Here is a 20,898-nt window from a genome sequence, read left to right on the forward strand (position 1 = left end):
TTTCCACAAGTTCTTTAATACATTGGAATTAATCAAATTTCTTTTTGTCAAATGATATTGACCAGAAATCAAGTTTCCTTATAAATTCGTCCATTGTATCGCTGGCTGTTATTATGTTAACATCTTATCCTTGCCAACTACTATTATATGTGTTTAATTATTCGAGAAATATATCGGCAAGGAAGGCCAGCCTAAGAAGCGAACGAGAATTACATTGGAAAATGGGAATGCATATTCAGATTTATCATCTTGCAGGTGCCGATACATTTGAAGTTGGTGGTATCCACTTATTTTGAGTAAATTCATCGTTGTTTTCATTTTTATTGATATTTCGTTTTTTTTTTTTTTAATATTTTAAAATTAAGTACCAGTATGGTAGTGGGGATCGCAAAGAAATTCGTCCAAACGTTGGTCGCTTCTTCAAAAAGTTTGGGAACCACTGGCTTAGAAAATACCTACGCTATCAAATTTTATAAATGATCTTTCATTCTACAGACTTGATATTTACTCATTTCAACCTAAGAAAAACAGAAGATCACATTCACAACAGATAGGATTCGACGTCTTAAATAGAATTCGATTTCTTGGCATTCGCGTAGAGTTAATGCTGAGTCTTAGCCTCACCATGACTTAAATCGTATCTGGTCTTTTTTCCTCAACCTAAGTATAGACCAGGGATGGGCATAACGGAGGGGAGGTAAATGTGATACAGTTAACCACTTCCACAATATTTCAGACGTGTTTACATCACATGAACTTGGCTCCTCTTCCGATTAGGGCTGTACAAATCTAATACGGCATGTCATTACATTAAATAAGACGAATATGTAATACAAGCATTCATAAATAATCACTTATAAGCTCAAGATCGCCTATATTGTTTGGCCAGGACGAGTCTGTCTATATTAGCATTACGAGATGATAGCCTGTTAGACGTGTACCCGCAATATTTTTCAACGGGTACCTTTTAGAAAAAAACATTTTCGCAAACATAAGTGCATTCGAAGATTGCTAGCATCTTAACTGCGAAATTACATAAGTTATGCGGTTTGTCATTAAGTAATAATTTGTGCAAATCGCAATATAGCGAACGTAGAAGCTCTGCCCACGACCCCTTCCACTTTTCCCCTACTAGCTCAACAGACACTCTACGTGATAGGCGAGTGTTGTGTCGAATGCACATTTCATGTGGGTGGGAATAACTTCCCCTACTGGCGTTCGCTATATTGCGATTTATCCAATAATTCATACAATTTCTTGCTGGTTTTATCTGGCATTTAGAAAAGAGTATTTTCCTTTATGACTCGTCTACGTGTTTGAAATGCGATAAATTGACCGGACTGCTTTTCAACTAGTCGTGATTGTAGGTTGGCTTTTTCATTAACAAATTATTCTTGTAGATTCTTGAAAACTTTCCCAGTATTTCAACCTGCACAACAAATTACATTAAAATAACAGATTGTTTTATCGCGTGTAACAACTATTTTATTAATATAAATCATAAACTGCACGCATTGTATTCTTCACCTGACATAATTAGGAACATTAAATCCAGATGTTTGAGATGGGCAGGGCATGTAGCAAGTATGAGCGAATCCAGAAATGCATATAGTGTGTTAGTTGAGAAGCCGGAGGGAAAAAGACCTTTGGGGATGCAGAAACGTAGATGGTAGGATTATATTAAAATTGATTTGAGGGAGGTGGGTTATGATGGTAAGGAATGGATTAATCTTGCTCAGGATAGGAGCCGATTTCGGACTTATGTGAGGGCGGCAATGAATCTCTGGGTTCTCTAAAAGCGATTTGTAAGTAAGTAAACGATTTTTAACAATCCTGTTTAAACTCTTGCCTATATGTTCATGTTCGCCAACATCCTTCTTATGTTCATGATCGAAGTGCCGTCTGATGTAATGTTTGATATAAATCTTAACTGAACAGTTGAGGCATTGAATTTTACTTTCATTCATAATAACAAAATAGTCTAGTTTCCCATATTTCTTGGAAATTATTTTTATTTTATTTATTTGTATTGTCGTCAACATTTATACCAGTTCTGTGTACCACCACCTTCTTGGAAATTAAAACGAAACCTACAATTTATTCGTTATATTCCACCACTTTACACATCCCTTATTAGAAAGCTACGGTACAGAGTTCAACCTCTGCTTGCTGTACGTGGACGCAGACAGAATATTTATGGAGGGAAAAATGAAGGATTGATGTATACGTGACCGCGCGATAACATTGTGACCATACTTATGGTCCGTTCCAGGGATCTGTGGAGTAACTTCGCGCATATGGGGGCGGAGTGTATTGCGGGCAGTATCAGCTCGAGTCCGCTAAGGGGTAAGATGCTCGTGGTAGAAGGTAGAGTAGAGTTCAGATAGAAATTATCCTCTCCTGTAAGCGATTGGTAGCTTTGTTCAAACAATACCTCCCCCCAGAGCAATCATTGGCCCTAGCCCTCCCACATACCACTTGCACAGAGGTCTTGTTTCGCCTTTCTACTCCACAGATTTCCGGGACAATCATATTCTAGACAAAACCTGCACTCTCCATGATCCAGGAACATCACATTGGTAAGTAAGGGAGAAAATAAATTTCAGGTGGTATTTGAACCCACGACTACGTACCATTAAATACGTTCCATTACCGATGCATACTTAAAGAACTGCCCACACTGCAAAACTAGATAGATACACTTGAAGCTTTGAGAATTTTCCCACGTTGGAATCGATAAGACTGCAGCAAGGTGAGACTTCGACATGACTGGAGGAAAATCAGTGTCGGCAGGTGTTAGGTGCAATTTCCGTCAAGTGATAAATCGACTCATTTTCAAGGAAGTAATAATTAAGTGCGATCGTCTGAAACTATAAATAGATTCATAGCGACGGGGAGAGGTGAAGGGACTTCCGACACTGCTCTCGGTGCCTCGACAGTTGAAACGGGATCTCTGTTGAGATGCTCGGCTGTTATTATTTAACCATTCTACAGTATATCTAACGAACAGAATTGATGGCAAACGCAAGTGTCGTCACATCACAATTTCTATAGTTCTAGATCATCATCCACTTAAGTGGTGGTATAAATTATATCATATCCGCACAGAATCTACATTTCGGAAACCAGCTTTATTTCCATTTTCAAGTTCAGAAAATCGTCTTTAGTTGCTGACCGCGATGTATGCAGCAGCTAAGGCGCAGTTTAATGTTACGTGTATGTCCTAAAAATCGCTTCGAATCTGACGGACATGTATGTTTATTTATTGTCAATGCCATATCCAACGTGAAGGCGCTGTATTCTTTGACATGTTATTGAGTCTAGCCTTCTGTTGGTCTCGGAGCTGAATAAAAACAAAGACTAGATGTAGACTTAGTCCAGTGATCTTCACATGCTGTGTGCACCATGAAACAATAGTCATTAGTCCAATGGCAGTAATGTTGGAGGTGGATATTGCTGGATGAGGTTGTAGTGTTGGCGGTGAATATGGCTATAATGTTGACGGTGAATGTGATTGCAGTGTTGGCGGTGGATGTGGTTGTGTTGGCGGTGATTGTGATTGTAGTGTTGATAGTGGTTGTGGTTGTAATATTGGCGGTGTGTGCGATTCTGTTATTGGGTTTGGGGGTGGCTATAATTTAATTGTTGGCTTTGTCAGTGGCTATAATTGAGTTGTTGGCTTTTGGCAGTAGTTGAAATTGATGTGTTGACTTTGGCGGTGACTGTAATATTGATGTATTTGCTTTGGAGTGCCTATAATTAATATGTTGGCTTTGGCGATGGCTATATTTGAGTTGTTATCTTATGACGGAGAATGTGGTTGTCATGTCTTCGGCATTAGAAACAAAACAATAAACAATAACTGTATAAAATTAAATAGTACTATGATCCGTCCCAGGTATCTGTAGAGTAAAAAGACGAAACAAGACCTCTGCGCAAGTCGTATGTGGGAGGGCTAGGACCAATGACCGCGCTGGGTGAGGCATTGCTTCAACGAAGCGAGCAATCGCTTGCAGGAGAGGATAATTTCTATCTGAACTCTACTCTACCTTCTACAACGAGCATCTTACTCCTTAGAAACTTGAGCTGATGCTGCCCGCAATACACTCCGGCACGGATAGACTCCGCCCCCATGTGCGCGAAGTTACTCCATAGATTCCTAGGACGGACCATAAATGAGGGAAAGATGGAGGTAAATGAGATGTGCTGATGGAATTACATTTATGAATTTTAAGGTAAACTGGAGGAACTCATAACCTCAAAGTTTGTCTACCAGAATATCCTTCAAATAATGCTGGAAGATCGCTGAATGATAGTTCGCCCTCTGGAACTGAGCTACTGGAAGCGAAACATTTTAGAAAGTCCTCTTGAACTACTTAAGAATATACACTGAATAACTAATATAAAAAATGCAATAACTTGTGTAAATTTAGTAGAGTTCAGAATACTTGAATCCAATAAGCGATAGATAGAACGATAGGAATGAAACAGAAACGAAAGTGTAAGTCAGTAACTGACCCGACAGTAACATCAGGCAGCTATGCATGAAGAATCATAGAAAGAAATAAAAAAACTTATACAAACTGCTCAAATGATTATGGAATAGATGATCAGAAAATACTAAGCAATTTCAAATTAACGGATAGATCGTCTAAAGCCTTCGATTTTCTGAACCGACTCATGCGACGTGCGGGGTAAGAGACCCGCCTCGCACAAATCCGGGCTACACGAGAGATAGTGAGTGGTTTCTATGGCTGCGTGGAGCACAAACCTCTCATCTCGCATTTATAGAAACCACTCACTATCTCTCATGTAGTCCGAATGTGCGAGGCGGGCCTCGTACCTCGCACGTCGCATGCGTCGGTTCTGAAAAACCAAGGCTTTACAGATAGAATTAAATGGTAAGGAATATATTTAAGGGGAGGCTTCATACTGATTAATATAATCATCATAAATAACTATACCCTACAGCATAGGCATTGGTATGGCTAATTACTCGTACTTCCCCATGATTCTTATGCGAGAAATTTATATTTCCATGTCGTCGAGTAGAATTGTACCATTACTCGCACATGGAATAATTGTTGTTGTACATCTTCCTTAGATATTATGTTGGACCCATGAAGTGAATTAACCGGTTTCCCTGGTATAGGCTATATTTTAAAAATAAAATGTTATATTTGATCTCTTTTCGTATAATTAATAGAAGCGGTTTAACATTGCCAGCGTAATGACTCGTAGACAAGGCCAACCAAAACTCATATCGGAAGATATAAAGTAAAATTCAAAGAAGAAATATGCCTCAGAGATATAATTTAGAAGGAGATGGGCACAATAATAACCATAATAATTATAATATTATAATTATTAAAAGAGGAATGATGGAAATATCACCAAAAAAAAAACAAGAATATCTTCTAGAAAACGCCTGCCGCAAACATCTAATTTTAGCCATAAGACCTTATAATCACCCGGATTTGAATTTGAGTCTCCGGCATGGAAACCCGACACAGTCTATTTTTGTTATTGCAAATCATAGTTGAAATGAGGGGGAAGTGAAGGGTGTTCGTGAAATGGTAGAGAGAAATGGGAGGATCTCGAGAAAAAACCCTACAACTCTGCTTTGGCCACCACAAATTCCATCACGACCTGGCCGTGGATCGAACACGGACCGCCTGGATAGAAGGCCACTTGAGCTTAAAGATCTGTTTAACACAGGTAGAAAAACACTGTGGAATACACACGCAGTTCTAGAATAGGGCCTAGCGTATTGACTTTTTAGGTTGTTTTTAAGCTGTCTATAACAAAACATAACGACTTTTTGAAATAACAGTTTTAAGGCACAATATCTGTTTTGTTTTGTCAACACAGATTTCTCTTCTGAATCCGCATTATATTCTCATATTGCCGTCGTAGTAAACTTTTATGTTGAATGAAAAGCGTTGCTAGGATACTGAATCACACCGAAGCTCGAAGCGTCATACGCAAATCTTGTCTTTAAATCAGTAATGTTGGGATAGTGTCTCCAGGGCATTCTTTTCGATGGACTTGGTACGTTGCAATCTCTCTCTGAAGAGCAATAAATATACTAAGTTTTGCTGAAGCCGGTTCAGCCATTCATAAGTCGTTAGAGAGAACTCACACAGCAGCTCAGATAGGCATTTCACAACATCTCATTCCTTTAGATAACCGAACAGAAGAACACATTGCAGTGAAGGCTACGACTACACGTAATCCAAGGGGGCTGTCTCATGAAGATGACTCATGTTTTCTCGTTATAGTTTTCACACGTTTCGAAAAAAACAGTTCTTTATTAATCTCTGCAAATGATAGGGTGGGTTGGGGTAACTCGGGTATAAAAAACAGCCTTTTTTAAGTCTAGGGACACATAGCCTGATACTGTCCGAATTTCACGAGAAGATCCGAGCAAGGAATGCGAGTTTCTCCCCCACTCTTATAACCAATCCCCGACACTGAACCGGCCGGCCATTGACTGAGCCTTGTTTGTCCCAGCCGGCCAATGACACCACTCTCATCCACCTACTCCTTCAAGAACGCTGAGTTATTGGCTTACTCTCTCCTCTTACCCCGCAAGGACCATACTCCCCTCGCAGGGATCCTCTCGTGAAATTTGGACAGTACCATGATATGCATTTTTAGTTACAGTAGTTTTTTATATGTTAATACTGCGACAGAATACGTAATGCGATAACAGAGATGTTTCCCAGAAAACGCTTGAAAAACTCAAGTTATTCACTCCACCGATATTCCGGCAAGTGAAATCTCCAAATGTACCTTTAAAGACATTGAACTCATAGTGTTAATGAATTCGACAAGCCAAAACAAAATATGTGGTCCCTAATCCATCTTTGCTCATTCTTTCAAATCCAGTAGAAGTCTTCTTAGTGTTGCCATGTCTAGACACACACATACACCACACACACACATACTTACACATAAATTAATATTTTAAACGGGTTTCAATTATTAATTTCGCTGTCAAATTAATTTCTAATCTTTTTGAATTTCATGGGATTTTCTTTGCACAAAGTAATTTTAAATGACAGAAGATAGGCCTACATTATATTATTCTAACCACTGTTAAGTCCAGCCAATATAAGAACTCTTTTTCTCTTCACTGTAAAAATTTGAGTTACCTAGTTGTTGAATTCAGGTAAGGATTTGATAACGCTGAAGAACTGTTTAATCGTTCTATTTTATTTGATAGCGTATTAAATTTAGACAGAACTACTACTAATAAAATATCTTGTACAGACGTTTAACTGTCTCATACCTACTTATAAAATGAATAAGTCGTGTCTAAATTTCTGACTTTGAGTATAACAATACAACTATTATAGAACTACGTCATAGTTTCGTCGTTATTTTATTACGAAAGGTTACAGAATAACTGAGATTCTTTATTGCATCCGATAGTGTGCCGCGCTAACTATCGATAGTACAACTGGACCTGATCGATTACCACTCTATATTTTGATCAAAGAGTAGGCCTACCGCAATATTTTTTCTAATTATTCTGTGCTCCTTGATTTGTTCTTCTGTGGTTATAAGACAATCATCATCATAAAATGACAATCGATACGGGCAGCTGTTACAGAGGCGGCCATTTTTTCTCTGTATACAACGCTGAATCAGGGGATTTCGTGTTTGTAACTATTTCAAAACAAATTCCATGTATAGTCTCCTGAGTCCTGAAAGTATAGTATATTTTTAGGAACGAAGATATTTTAGCATTGAAATCTTTATTTTATATTATCATATTTTGTGAAAATGTTCTCCATATTGTGCTGGTCTCTAGTGATAAATAAATAAATCATGTGAAAGATGTCCAGTATGTACCCTATTGCCACCCATGCCCATCTGCAACAGATTTAGGAAGTTGTCCATAACTTCAATAAGAGTTTGTCTTGTAGTGTGTCGAAATTGCAATATTTAATTCTTCAGTATTATGTGGATTATCGTTGTACACGGAATCCTTCAGGAAACTCCATAAGAATTAATCAGAGGAATTGAGACCGGATAAATATGATGGTCAGCGCCACCCACAACCGAATCGTTTCGAAAACCGATTGGACAACACTCTGGAGGATCCGAATTTTCGTCGCCGATTTTTCGTCACCCGGTGATTTCGGCACATATTACATCTTGCCACTACAATATTTTGTCACCGATTCATTTTTGTCACCACCATATTATTTTGTCACCAATTTAATTTACTCGTCACTATTTTTTTCCACCACAATTTTTCCCCCTTCATGTCGCTTCCCTTTATGATACCTACTGTAGGCCTATATAAAATGATACGTAATATAAAACCTCCTACTTTCTTATGTTCATATTGTTAATTTCGTTTTCAAGGATCAGTGATTTGTTGGATTCGAAATCTTCAAGTTACAGGTTTCAAAATCTTCAAATTAAGGTATGGCGGAATTATTTCGATTCGTAAAAAGTAATGGAGCAAGAGATAAGTTAATCTATAATGGACATACGTATACAAAGCACAAAGTTACGAAGACCGGGATTGTATGGAGATATAATCAGAGCGACACTTGTAATTCTCTGAGGACTATTTCCTCAGATAAGAGAACCATTATAAAAGAACCTACAGAGCATTCGAACCACTCAGCAAACTGGGGTAGAATTAGAGCTGCGGAATGTGTAGAAGCAATGAAAGCTGAAGCTGGAACTTCAGCGGAAGCTACGTCATCTATTTTACAACGATATACAATTATTATTTTGGTGACGAAATCCCCTCAGTATCGAAAAAAGATGACAAAAAGTATATGATGACGAAATATCTTCGGTGACAAAATCTCCTCAGTGACAAACGGTATGACAAAATGTACTTGATGACCAAAAACTAATGACGAAAAATATGTGACAAACAATAACGGTGACGAAATTTCCTGTTATGAAATGCCCTAGACCCCACTCTGGCCTGAAAATGCTAATCGACAACATTCAAGATTGTATTTTCAGTATATGAGATCGAGTCTAGCCAAGTTAAAATATATATATATATATATATATATTTTTTTTTTTCAAAATTAAAGCGATTTTTTGGAATAAAAGAAAGATCTATAACGAAAGGTATCTTATTATATCTGCCTGCTGATCTGGAACTGCGTTCGGACATGAGTTCGATTCCTACTTCGAATGATTACCTGTTTGCGTTCTTTTCCCTGAGGCTTTCCCATATGTAAAGTTAATTTCAGACAATCACATGGCGAAACTTCGACAACGTCTCACCAAATACCGTCTTCGAAAAACGTTTCTTCTTATTAAAACTGAACCTGTATTTCGCAACTTATTTAACTCACTGTTTCAATGGCTGTGTAGCCTTTGGAGAACGTCACCAAAACTTACTTGAACCAATTCATTCTCACTTTACAGATACGTTTCAAAGAGGAAATTGCATTGTTGTACTATATATGTAACTGCGGCTGAAAATGCGTCTTTTCAGTACAGTTTCGACGACTCACTAACGAAATTTGATAATTCAAAGTTCCAGTGGAATTGCGTCGCCGGCTTAGTGCAAAAAATTAATAAGAAAAACCCAAGGATTGTTTTTCGCGACGGGCTTAATTGAATTAACCGGTAGCAATGCCGGTAACTTGTGTTTGACTCGCTCTATATTTTTGGTAGGTAATGCACAAATCTGAATGATGGATCATACAATTAAACTTCTAGTGAACTACGACCACTGAAAATAGTGCTGCAGGCCTTACTTTCTCCACCTGTCAGAGTTGATCTCACAAGCAAACATTCTGATGAGGGCATATAAAAAAGTTTTTTTTTTCTTTCAACATGTTAATAATGTCAGAAGAAGTGCTTATACAAATTTTGACCACTCGACCGCAATTACGAGTGCCGTAAAAATTAAGTTTGCCAGGGGCCGTTAACAGAAAGGAAACGCAATTTCATTAGAAAAAAATACTGGAACGGACACATCAATTATATCTATTTTCCAACATATTCCCCATTGGAATTGAAACATTTGTGATATCACGGGATCGACAGAGAGGTGCAGACGGCTGTCAAACGCTGGTTCCGATCCCAGGCGGCTGATTTCTACGACACAAGGATACAAAAATTGATTTCATGGTATGAAAAGTCTCAATTCCAGTGGGGGATATGTTGACAAATAGCGCAACAATTGATGTATCTGTTTCAATAAATCTTTCCTTGCAATTCTTCTTCTTTTCTGTAAACGGGCTAGGAAAAACCAGTTTCTGGACGGCCTCATAATTGCGGTCGAGTGGCCAAAATTTGTGTAAGCACTTGTTTTGACATTATTAACATGGTGGAAGAAAAAAAATAACTTTTTTATCTGCCCTCATCAGAATGTTTGCTTGTCAGTCGAGTATTTTACTAAAAATCGGACAAAAGCACAGATAATGTGCGAGAATCATCTCGAATCGTAACTTTACGGAGCCTTAAATCTGCGTACAACAGAAATTACAAACAAGATTTTAATTTATTTCCTATTACCAGTTTTATTAAATTTTATTTCGTTCAACATTTCAATATAATGAAAAATCTAAGTAATGAATGAAAGGTCTTGTCTGTGGAAATGACATTCAGATTCGATGCACACAAGTGGAGTCCATGTTTGGAAGTATGGGGAATTTTCATTTTTCCTAGAAAAAAGTAAGAGAATCCGGTTGTTTGGAAAGCCATGACGTGGCAGGCAGGGTGTGGTCGGTGTGCGAACAATAAAGTCCAATTAGTCCGTATTGGAGCAGGATTCGTGTTCTCAATCCACCCCCGACCGTGAAAGCATTGTCACGAACAGCGTGGCAACAGCCGAGTGACCGAATTGTTTTGCACGGAAGCTTTGCTTCAAAAGAATCATTCATTTCTTCCCAGCCGCGTGGTTGCGATTTCCATGCAATTTCACTTCAAGCAGAAGCAGTCGGATAACTGAAAACTGGGTCTGTGGATTTAGCGACGTTCGTTTATTTCCTGTAAAGCTTTCACTAATCTATGGTAACAGAATGCTAACGCGAATTTGGGATTTTTTAAATCGGTTATTTAAAGAGGCTATGAAGTTGACCACTGGCGTAGCTCAGTAGCTCAGGTGGTACCGCATTTGCCTGCTGTTATGGAGCTGCGATCGGGCTTGGGTTCCATTCCCACTTGAGCTGGGTACTTATTTGTTTTTCTGTTCTCCCCAACTGTAAAGAGAATGCCATGTATAATCTATTCGCTGTAAGAAAAATCCCAATGTAAACAATAGCACGTGACATTGGCCAATGTTTGGCGCCATAGATTCTCAGTACGTGTTCCCGCCTACTGTTGTACATTCTGTTTCATGTCAAACATTTCCCGTTACTTGTCAAGTAGACCTAACCTCACTACTATCATTCGTTTGCTTAGGAAACATTTACTTTATAATTACTGCAATTAAATTATTTTTAAGTCTTATGTCTTCACAATGGACAGTTGAGGGTGCAGAAGCCATACTACAGTACCATGTGCTTAGTTGAACAACTAGGAGCTCAAGTGACGCCAGCTTGTTACAAGAACAGACTACCTCGGTATTACTGTTGGTATTCATCCGCGTTCGTAGTGCATAACAAAATATAAAAGTAGCATTTATTTTACATATCGTTTTACATATGAGTGAAGTTATATGTTTCATCGTATTTAACAACTAGAATTCAATTTTTTACATTGAAATAATACAAGATTATGGTTTCCAAATACGAACTATATTTTTCTGCGTCGTGTGAGTGTTTCGACTGGGAGCCAATCACGGGTATGACAGCCACGTGCTTATGTTTAAGTTAGGATTTTTCTTACAGCGAAAACAGTATAGTTACATAGCGAATCCCCGGCCTCAACTTGCTAAATATTATCTTACTATCACCAATTCCATCGACTCCAAATTTCCTAGTATTTAGTACAGCGCCGCTAAATAGCCGATAAAAAGTATAAAATTAGGCCGATATAGTGTCGCTGATATCTGTTAAAGTTATGTCACCAGACGTCCAGTTTTGTTGGAAAATGCAAGAAACAGTCTCTCACGCCAGAATATTAACAAATTTAAGGGGAGAGGATGGTATTTTTTTTTTACTTTTTTCCTATTTGGTGTAAAATATTAATTTTTTATGTAGAGAGCTCATAGCTGTGGCAACTCAACCAAATAAAAATATTTTGAAAAAAAAAATTATGTGGGGACCCAAATTTGAAAAAAAATATATATATATATATATATATATATATATATATATATATACCCAATGCAGGATTGTACTAAAACCGATATATCTAAACCATTTTTAAAGATAGATTCAAACAGATTTTTGCAATGTATTTGCAAAAGCATGTTCTACAAACTGTCTGTAACAGAATTTTGATATTGGTCCCTACGTTTGTAAAACAAACAATTAAAATTTAATAAAAATTTTCTGATTTCCTTTCTTGCAAACAAACGTACGTATTTTTAAAATGAAATCAATTAACAAAATTCTATTACAGAGAAAAGTTTCCTAATAGTCTAAAGAATGTGTGTTCTAAATTTCATGCTTGTATCTTTAACAGTTCAGAAATTATATCCATTTTTGTCTGGTAATGTAGCAAAAAAAAAATGAAGTTACTGGAAACCGATAAAAGCGGGCGTGTGATTTAAAAATCCATAGTTCAGGAAGTTTAAAAATGACGTCTCAACATCCGATAAGGGCACAAATACCCACAAAATGTTATGCAGTGCATTACACACATATCAAAGGCCATTTTAAAGAATTTTTTTTTTTAATTTAATTTACCGGAGACAACAATAAAAGTGGGCGGGTGATTTAAAAATCCATAACGCAGGAAGTTTAAAAATGGCGACTCAACATCCGATAAGGGCACAAATACCCACAAAATGTTATGCTATGCATTCCACACATATCCCAGAGTATTTTAAAGAATTTGTTTTTGGAAATTTACTCATTTTTCACCAAAAAATACCATCCTCTTCCCTTAAGCATGCAATTTTATTTGATTTCACGAAAACGTAATAGAACACACAAAGATTTATTTAAACTAATATTAATTCCTTGCTAGATATACCTACCAATGTAATTGTTTTCGTAATTTTACTAACGCTATAAGCAGTATAACGCGAATAAAATAAGAAAATAATTTTTTTCTGGGAAAAGTATCAAGATTTGACCCTATGTTGTATGGACATTTTTTGATCCTGCAGACCGTCCCCGACGTCTGTGAAAAGGACGTCACTTACACCCCTTACACACTGTATACAGTATTTCAACTAGACTGTGACTATAATTAAGACTTTGTAATACTAGTGAAGTTTTTTTTTTTTATATGTTCCATATTCTAGCTGCGAAGTGATGTACGAATACCATAGAACAGTGATGTCAAAGCAAGCGCATTTTTCTGGCCTTGACGTCGAGCGCGGGCATCAAGCGCTAAGTATGGAAAGAGGAAGGTTTGTGTATATGAATAAGCAGCCTGTTGTATTAAGAAAACAGTGAACGTGAAATTTTATGTCGTTTTTATATGGCTTCTTTCTATTTGATATTATCTATATTGTCAGTAAAACAAAAGTACTCACACCAATTTCTTAATATTGCAGTTGTGTTTTAAATGTTAATAACATAATAAAGAGTTAAGGAGGAATATTCACATAAATTCCATAGTAGTACAACTATACTGTACTAAATGGATGAAACACATCATTCATAAAGAAAGTGATATCCCAAAAAAAAAAAGGTTTTGAGTATAACATGATACGTTGGAATTGGTATTGATGGTACCTTTAGCCTTATAAAAGTAATCAATAAACTAATCAAAACAATATTATGATACAAAACAATGTTACCTAGGTGCTTTATATGTTTTAAGTGTAACTAATATTACATAACAAAACTCTCATCGCATTATGCTTTTAAGGTGATATTGGTGAGCAACTTCCTATCATAATAATAATAATAATAATAATAATAATAATAATAATAATAATAATAGTTTTATTTTCCCTGGCAGAGTTAAGGCCATCAGGCCTTTTCTTCCACTCAACCAGGATCAAATCACATACAGAAAAAATACATACCGGTATACAAATATGAATTTAAAAATAATAATAAACATAATTAAGTAGAAAAGAGAGATTGAATACATATACACAATCAGTATTAACTTTGAAATAACAATAATAAAAAAATATATATGTAATAAAAAAAAGAGACTGAATACATAATCACAAACAGAAAAATACATTCTAGTATACAAGTATTAAGTTAAAGGAAAAAAAAATAATTAATACATATGAATATAATCTCACAACTAAAGGAATAGTACAATTAGTATGATCAGCACAGCACGTGTTACATTGAGACAATGACAATTACCTAGATATTAGTGTTAATGGAAAAATAAAGTAATGACTGTGTAAACTAATAATAATAATAATAATAATAATAATAATAATAATAATAATAATAATAATAATAATAAATAAAAATTATACCTAAAAACTAGTTCTGTGCATTTAAAATATTTCTAAACAACCTAATTTTAAACAACTGGGGACTAAGACTACCCCTGATTTCCAGCGGCAGCGAATTCCATGAGCGGGCCATGGCTACTGAGAAAGAACTTGAGTACAGAGATGTCTGATGACGTGGTATTGATAGCAACAGATTGTGCTGTGAACGTGTATTACGATTATGATGTGAAGCTAGTAGAGTAAACCGAGAGGCAAGGTAGTTGGGTGTGGAATCATGTATAATTCGATATAGCAGGCAAAGAGAATGTACTAATCGTCGATCTTGCAAGCGGAGCCAGGAGAGTCGTAGAAAATATTCCGATATGTGATCATGTCGGCGGATATTGAAAATAAATCGGACGCAGACATTATGTACACGTTGAAGTTTTTGAGAAAGTTCAGCACTTAGGTCACTATATAAAACATCACAATAGTCAAAGTGAGGCATTACAAGGGTCTGTACTAGAATCAGATTATAAAATTAAATTATTTTCTCCAAATGTGCTGAAGCTATACAACACATAAGCACGTATCTTTTGCTTATGATGTAACAGTAGTTGCTTTGTTAATTCATTTCCTTACAAACAACTTCCATGCGAATATTTTCAAAATTTTCAATACACTATCTTCAGTAATGCGTATTTACGGTATATTAGATTAACGAACACATTCTGTAAATCTACTAAATAAATAGATATATATCTGAAAATTTCACTTTTCTATAAAGGAAGTTAAGAAAATATTTCTTTTTTACAAAAAAATTAAACTTGTAAAAATTAAACATTACAATTAAAACTTACATTCTTATAACGCACTTATACTTCTCAGACAAATCTAAAAATTAACATGGATAGCGTTTTAATAAGTTCTCTGCCCTTTATCTATTGAATCAATGCTGGCCATCCCTGAATATAGCTCGACCAAGCGGCATATACTACCTCTTTCGTCCGTCTCTTTCTTTTCCGCTATAAAGCGCTCAGGCTCTCCTGAGCTCTAAAGCGCGCGCTTGCTCCTATGGGCATCAATTGACATGACTGTCATAGAATGTAAATAAATACAGTACAATACAAAGCATCGAGATACTTTCCGTGAAAAATACCATTATTTCACATGAGTGTACCCTTAACATACATTTTAAACTATGGACGTTATTTAAAGAGGCTGGCACAATGACGCGGATACTGTGAGGCAATGGTGCAAAGAGAATAACAGAACAACCGGACGCACTAAGACGGAACGTGTTCCATTACCCACAAATCTGTAGAATCTGCCCCTTTTTGAGAAGCCATGAGTAGAGTAGAGCAGTGAGTAGCTTCTGGGACTGAATTATTGAGAAGTCTTCGTTCGTAGCGCTACCGCACACATTATGTAATGTTTCTCTCTTACGTATGCCGTCTGTGAAATATTTACTAGAAAATTTACTGAGGTCTATATCCCTTATTGCACCCATTTTCCCGTTACTGCAAGATTAGTAAAATTTAAGAGCTCTGAACTATTGAAATATTAATGTGGAAAGGTAAAAAGAAGAGTAATCAAGAAAACATGAAATGAAACGTAAATAACGCTTTGAAGTGCTGTAGCGATGTCAGTTTGTCTTATTAAATGTTTTTACATGTAATATAATTTTCATTTGACAGTGAATTAAATAACGAGTGGTGGTGATGATTCTGGCGGTAGTAATAGGTAGTAGTATAGATTGACAAATCGAACTGAAACCCTGACCGAGTTTCTACGTGAGCGCTGGCTGTCTTGGGGAGGAGCAAGTGAGAAAGCATAGAGGACAGGGAGAGAGCACTATGCACTATGTACTTGCAGGTCCACTCACAGTTTGTCAAACCTGCTAACAAAAGAATTAAAAGGTTGACTAGTTGCCTGGAATGCTAGCATAAGGAAATCTTCCTAGCCGACAGTCGAGGCAAAATGAAGAATCCGTTATTGTGGTAATACTGGAGAGTGGTTCTTCTATTGGTCGCGATGCCCACACACACCCTCTCAGATATTTACGTGGTGATTGGTGCCTGAATGACGAGGAGCGAGGGAGAGAGAAGAAAGAAAGAGAGAGATTCCAGAAGTTGGCGTGTTTTACGGGGTTTCACTTGGTTGTCAAACTATAGTGGTGCTGATTTATTCTAACGGATTATGTTAGAAATAAAGATTATTTCAGAATAAACCTAGTTTAATTTTTATATCAGGCTTTGAACTTTTCAAACAACCCTCGTAATAATAATAATAATAATAATAATAATAATAATAATAATAATAATAATAATAATAATAATAAAAAATATACTTCAGTGGAAGAAATGTTACTGTTTTAAGATATATACGTAATTTTAAAACTACAGAGCGTTCGCTTATATACTAATGTAGGTTGATTAAGCTGCGCGCGACCAGCACGAAGGCCATGCATCATGTCTGGACTCGCGTTATGGAATGCGTACTGGTTCGAGTCATCATGGGGAATGAACTTTCTCATGAAATTTCGTCCAGTGTATGAGACTGCTGTCTCCAGCTTTGTGAGGAATTTGGAGAGCTACGATAGGTAGCGAAATCCGGCTTCGAAAATCAGCTGTAACAACTTAGGGAAATTACCGTTTACTGACCACTATGTGCAGAACAGAACTGTCAGTTCTCGGTTCACAGTTCGCTTGCCTTAGCTAGTTCTTCTAGCTCACATTGGATGAACGTTTACATCTGCTGAGGCGTGGACGTGAGACCAGGAATCGGGTGATCAACCTTGGTCCTTCATTGGTTGTCACGCCACGAATGATGATGATGATGATGATGATTATTATTATTATTATTATTATTATTATTATCATTATTATGCTAAAATACTGATATACAGTATTAATCCAGTTTTAACAATTCTTTTTCATTTTTAAACTGGAGTTCTGTAAAAGATAGACCAAAAACTAGAAGCTCTAGAAATGAAATTTCTTACGAGCGGACCTCTCAAAATGATCAAATATAGTAGATAAATCTCTAACTTGAAAATTCTAACCTGGAGAGGTATTGCAAAAAGGGTTAAATAAATATGCCAATACGATAAGATCGAAAAACACTTTACAAAAACAGCTTAGATCCTGAGTTTGAATCTCTTCTTTGTCATGTTGTAACATTTGTCAACAGTCATTTTGCGCCAGACATAAAACTAACAAATTCTTACTAATTTCGACCTCCTGAATTAAAAAATAACAAGCAAAATGTTCCATCAGTTCGGGTTTTCGAGATGCACAATATAATTCATTTTGCAAGCATTTTATTTAAAAAAATCACCGTATTTCGCGTGTAACTATTTTGTTTTACAAATGTGATGACCCATTATATGAACACAATATTAATATAAGTAGGCCACCGTGTTAAAAGCACTTGTAGAAACGGAAATTGTTTTATTGCTTTTATACGAGTTTATGTGGAAGAAGTGAAACAGGTTCAAGGTATCAATTTGCTCGAGTTTACCTGATTTTACTTGAGATGTGTATTTCCTTCACTATGAGTTTTAACGACATTACTGTAGTTTATATTTTGCAATAGACCACTTCTAGAAGCGGAAATTGTTTTATTGCCCTTTTCGGTTACACTTGGAGAGGGAGAATCAGGTTCGCCGTATGAAATCGCTTCAGTTTACCAGGAGATTTCCGTGGTGTTAAGTATTCTGTGTAAAACGTATATTTCTTTAAAGTGTGCTTTAATGATAATATTCAAAGTACGAATGGTTTATATGAGCGGATTTGAAGGTTGTATTATTGCTTTTTGGAATGCAATTAGGCTACACAAAATTTTGCTGCTTTCTGTGCAAAAGGGACAGTCGTGCTCGAAATAAGCATTATAAAATAAAAGTATGGCACAATCACTAGAGCCAGGGAAGAAAAATATTATACATCAACTCCTTGTACCTCAAAGTAAAGTAATTTTACCCCCCTTTACACATTAAGTTTGGGTTAATAAATAATTTTGTGAAAAGGATGAATCATGAAACTGAGCCATTTAAATATATCCAGGAAAAATGTTCTGCTATTAGTGACGCAAAAATAAAAGATGGATTTTTCTATGAACCACAAATTAGAGAAATAATGGACAATCACTTCAAATCGTTGTTGGAAGGAAAAGAGACAGCCGCCTGGATTACATTCAAGGAGGCGTATTAAATCTTCTGGGTGATAACTATGAAGAACTAGTGCTAAATTTATTGTTGGCGTATGAAACTATGGGTTATAACATATCCCTGAAAATTCACTTCCTTCACTCCCATCTTGACTTTTCCCCGAAAATTGTGGCGATTTCAGTGATGAGCATGGTAAGTGCTTTCATCAAGAAATTTCAGCTATGGAAGAAAGATACTAAGGACAGTGGAGTAACAATATGCTAGCAGACTATTGTTGGACTTTAGTTCGTGATGTACCTGATGCCCAGTGTAAAAGAAAATGTAGAAAAAGACAGCTGTATTCTTCTGAACAGTGATTATTTAACCTTATTGTCATTATATAAAGCAGTATTTTGAATAAGATGGAGGCAGCAACAATTTGGAGCCGGAACAGGCTAATGAAAGGCCTAAACCGTGACGTAGAAGAAGAAGAAGAAGTATTTTGAATAGATATAAATTCGAAGATTTCTCAAAAACCGTAACCAACAACTGTTTTTTTATTATCATATTCGTATTCAAAACGTTCAAATTATATATAAAACATGTATCATATGCCCAGCGCAAAAAAAAAAGTTAAAATTTGTTACGCAGTGTAACACTTGCTATGCCTGGAGACCAAATCAAAACATTCTGTTCTCGACCTTTTAAATTATATAGGTTTTCTATTTTGTAGACATGATAAGGAATTGCTCTCCACAATTCAACGGGAACAACTTTAATACGTTTCGTGCGGTCGAGTAGTTTTATGCATGAATAACAGCTTGTTAGATACCAGAGCCTATACAACGTTTGGAACAGTTGTGTTTCCTTTTGTTACCCAAGCTATAGTTGGAAATATCCCGTTCCCATTAACGATATTACATGAAATCGGTATTGGTAGTAGTTTTTGTAATCATAAACGATAATATTTTGATTTAAACTCCGCTATGTTAGTAGAATGCATGTTTGACAACAACATCGCAGAACGCTTGTCATTTCCACGAGCATATGGGCTGGCGAAACTTACAGACAAGAAGCTTTCTGCATGCGTTTGAGTGAACAATTCTATAGTCCGTACTCTGACAGACACTGTTACAACGTGATACTTGCAATTCAACAAGAAATCGAATTTGAAGAAAACAATTCAGTTAAGGAATTTTGATAAATTTATCCTACAATGTCGAAAAACAAAAACAAAGTCAGTTAACGTAAAGAATGACGTCCACAAAACAGGCCAACTGTCCCATTTAGATATGTAAAATCATTGGTTCATTTTGCAGACTTCTATAATTTAAAGAAGGTGACAGGAACAAATCACAAGCCAACTTTAATCAAATACAGTGGACTCCCTAAGTTCGACAAAAAAGAATTGAAAGTTCAGTGCAATAAGGGTAGTGGGTATGGCAGGTGAAATGAATACAAATTCTTATTGGTTATCCATCAACGAATACAGTACTGTACTTGCATTTCCTGCCCGCCCCGAGACTTGTGTATGCGCTTCTAGTACCACAGTGGCTTTCGACCAGAATACTGCATTGGAGTTAAATCGCTCGCTTGAATTCGGTTGAGTGTCGCACCCTCGAGTGAGATACGATCGGTCGTGATACGCTCGTAATAAATAGAAGCACAGTACCGACATGTCGTATCTTGTGTAGAAGGCGACAGATAAGATACACATATGTTTTTCTCACACGGTAAAAATAAGGCTTTATTTTCTGCGTTTATGACAAACGTTTAATGGAACAGTCAATGGAACGTACCAAAACAGGAACATGAAGTTATAAATAAAATAGTATGAAAAACTTCGATATACAGTTATTATTGCTAATTAATAATTATTCAATATTTGATTTACCACATATATAATATGATAGGTGCATACATAGTGTTCCGCCTATATACTGCGACAATGTAGAAACATTTTACAAAATATTATTGATGTAGCAGTAGATTAATAACAATATTAGTACAGAGATAACGTCACAGAAAATATAATAAAACGAATAATCCTGCTGCACAACTGTTACAGACGCAAAGATTGACACACTAATTATTAGAGATTATTATTATTATTATTATTATTATTATTATTATTATTATTATTATTATTATTACTACTACTACTAGAAAACTTGATACAGTTCTTGCATTCTCGTGATTGTGTTCTCCGTTTATAATAATTACATTTACATCCAATAACATCTATCAGATGTGGCAAAAACAAAATCACTCCCGTGTGGAAAAAAAAAAA

General features: G+C 36.1%; 1 protein-coding gene across 1 annotated transcript in view; it reads left to right on the top strand.

The window, feature by feature from the left end:
• LOC138697825 (uncharacterized) overlaps positions 1-20,898 on the top strand; it is a 298,065-nt gene that overhangs the window by 45,898 nt on the left and 231,269 nt on the right. The window lies entirely within an intron of this gene.

Source organism: Periplaneta americana, chromosome 4 (genome assembly GCF_040183065.1).
Source record: "Periplaneta americana isolate PAMFEO1 chromosome 4, P.americana_PAMFEO1_priV1, whole genome shotgun sequence".
NCBI classification, from domain to species: domain Eukaryota; kingdom Metazoa; phylum Arthropoda; class Insecta; order Blattodea; family Blattidae; genus Periplaneta; species Periplaneta americana.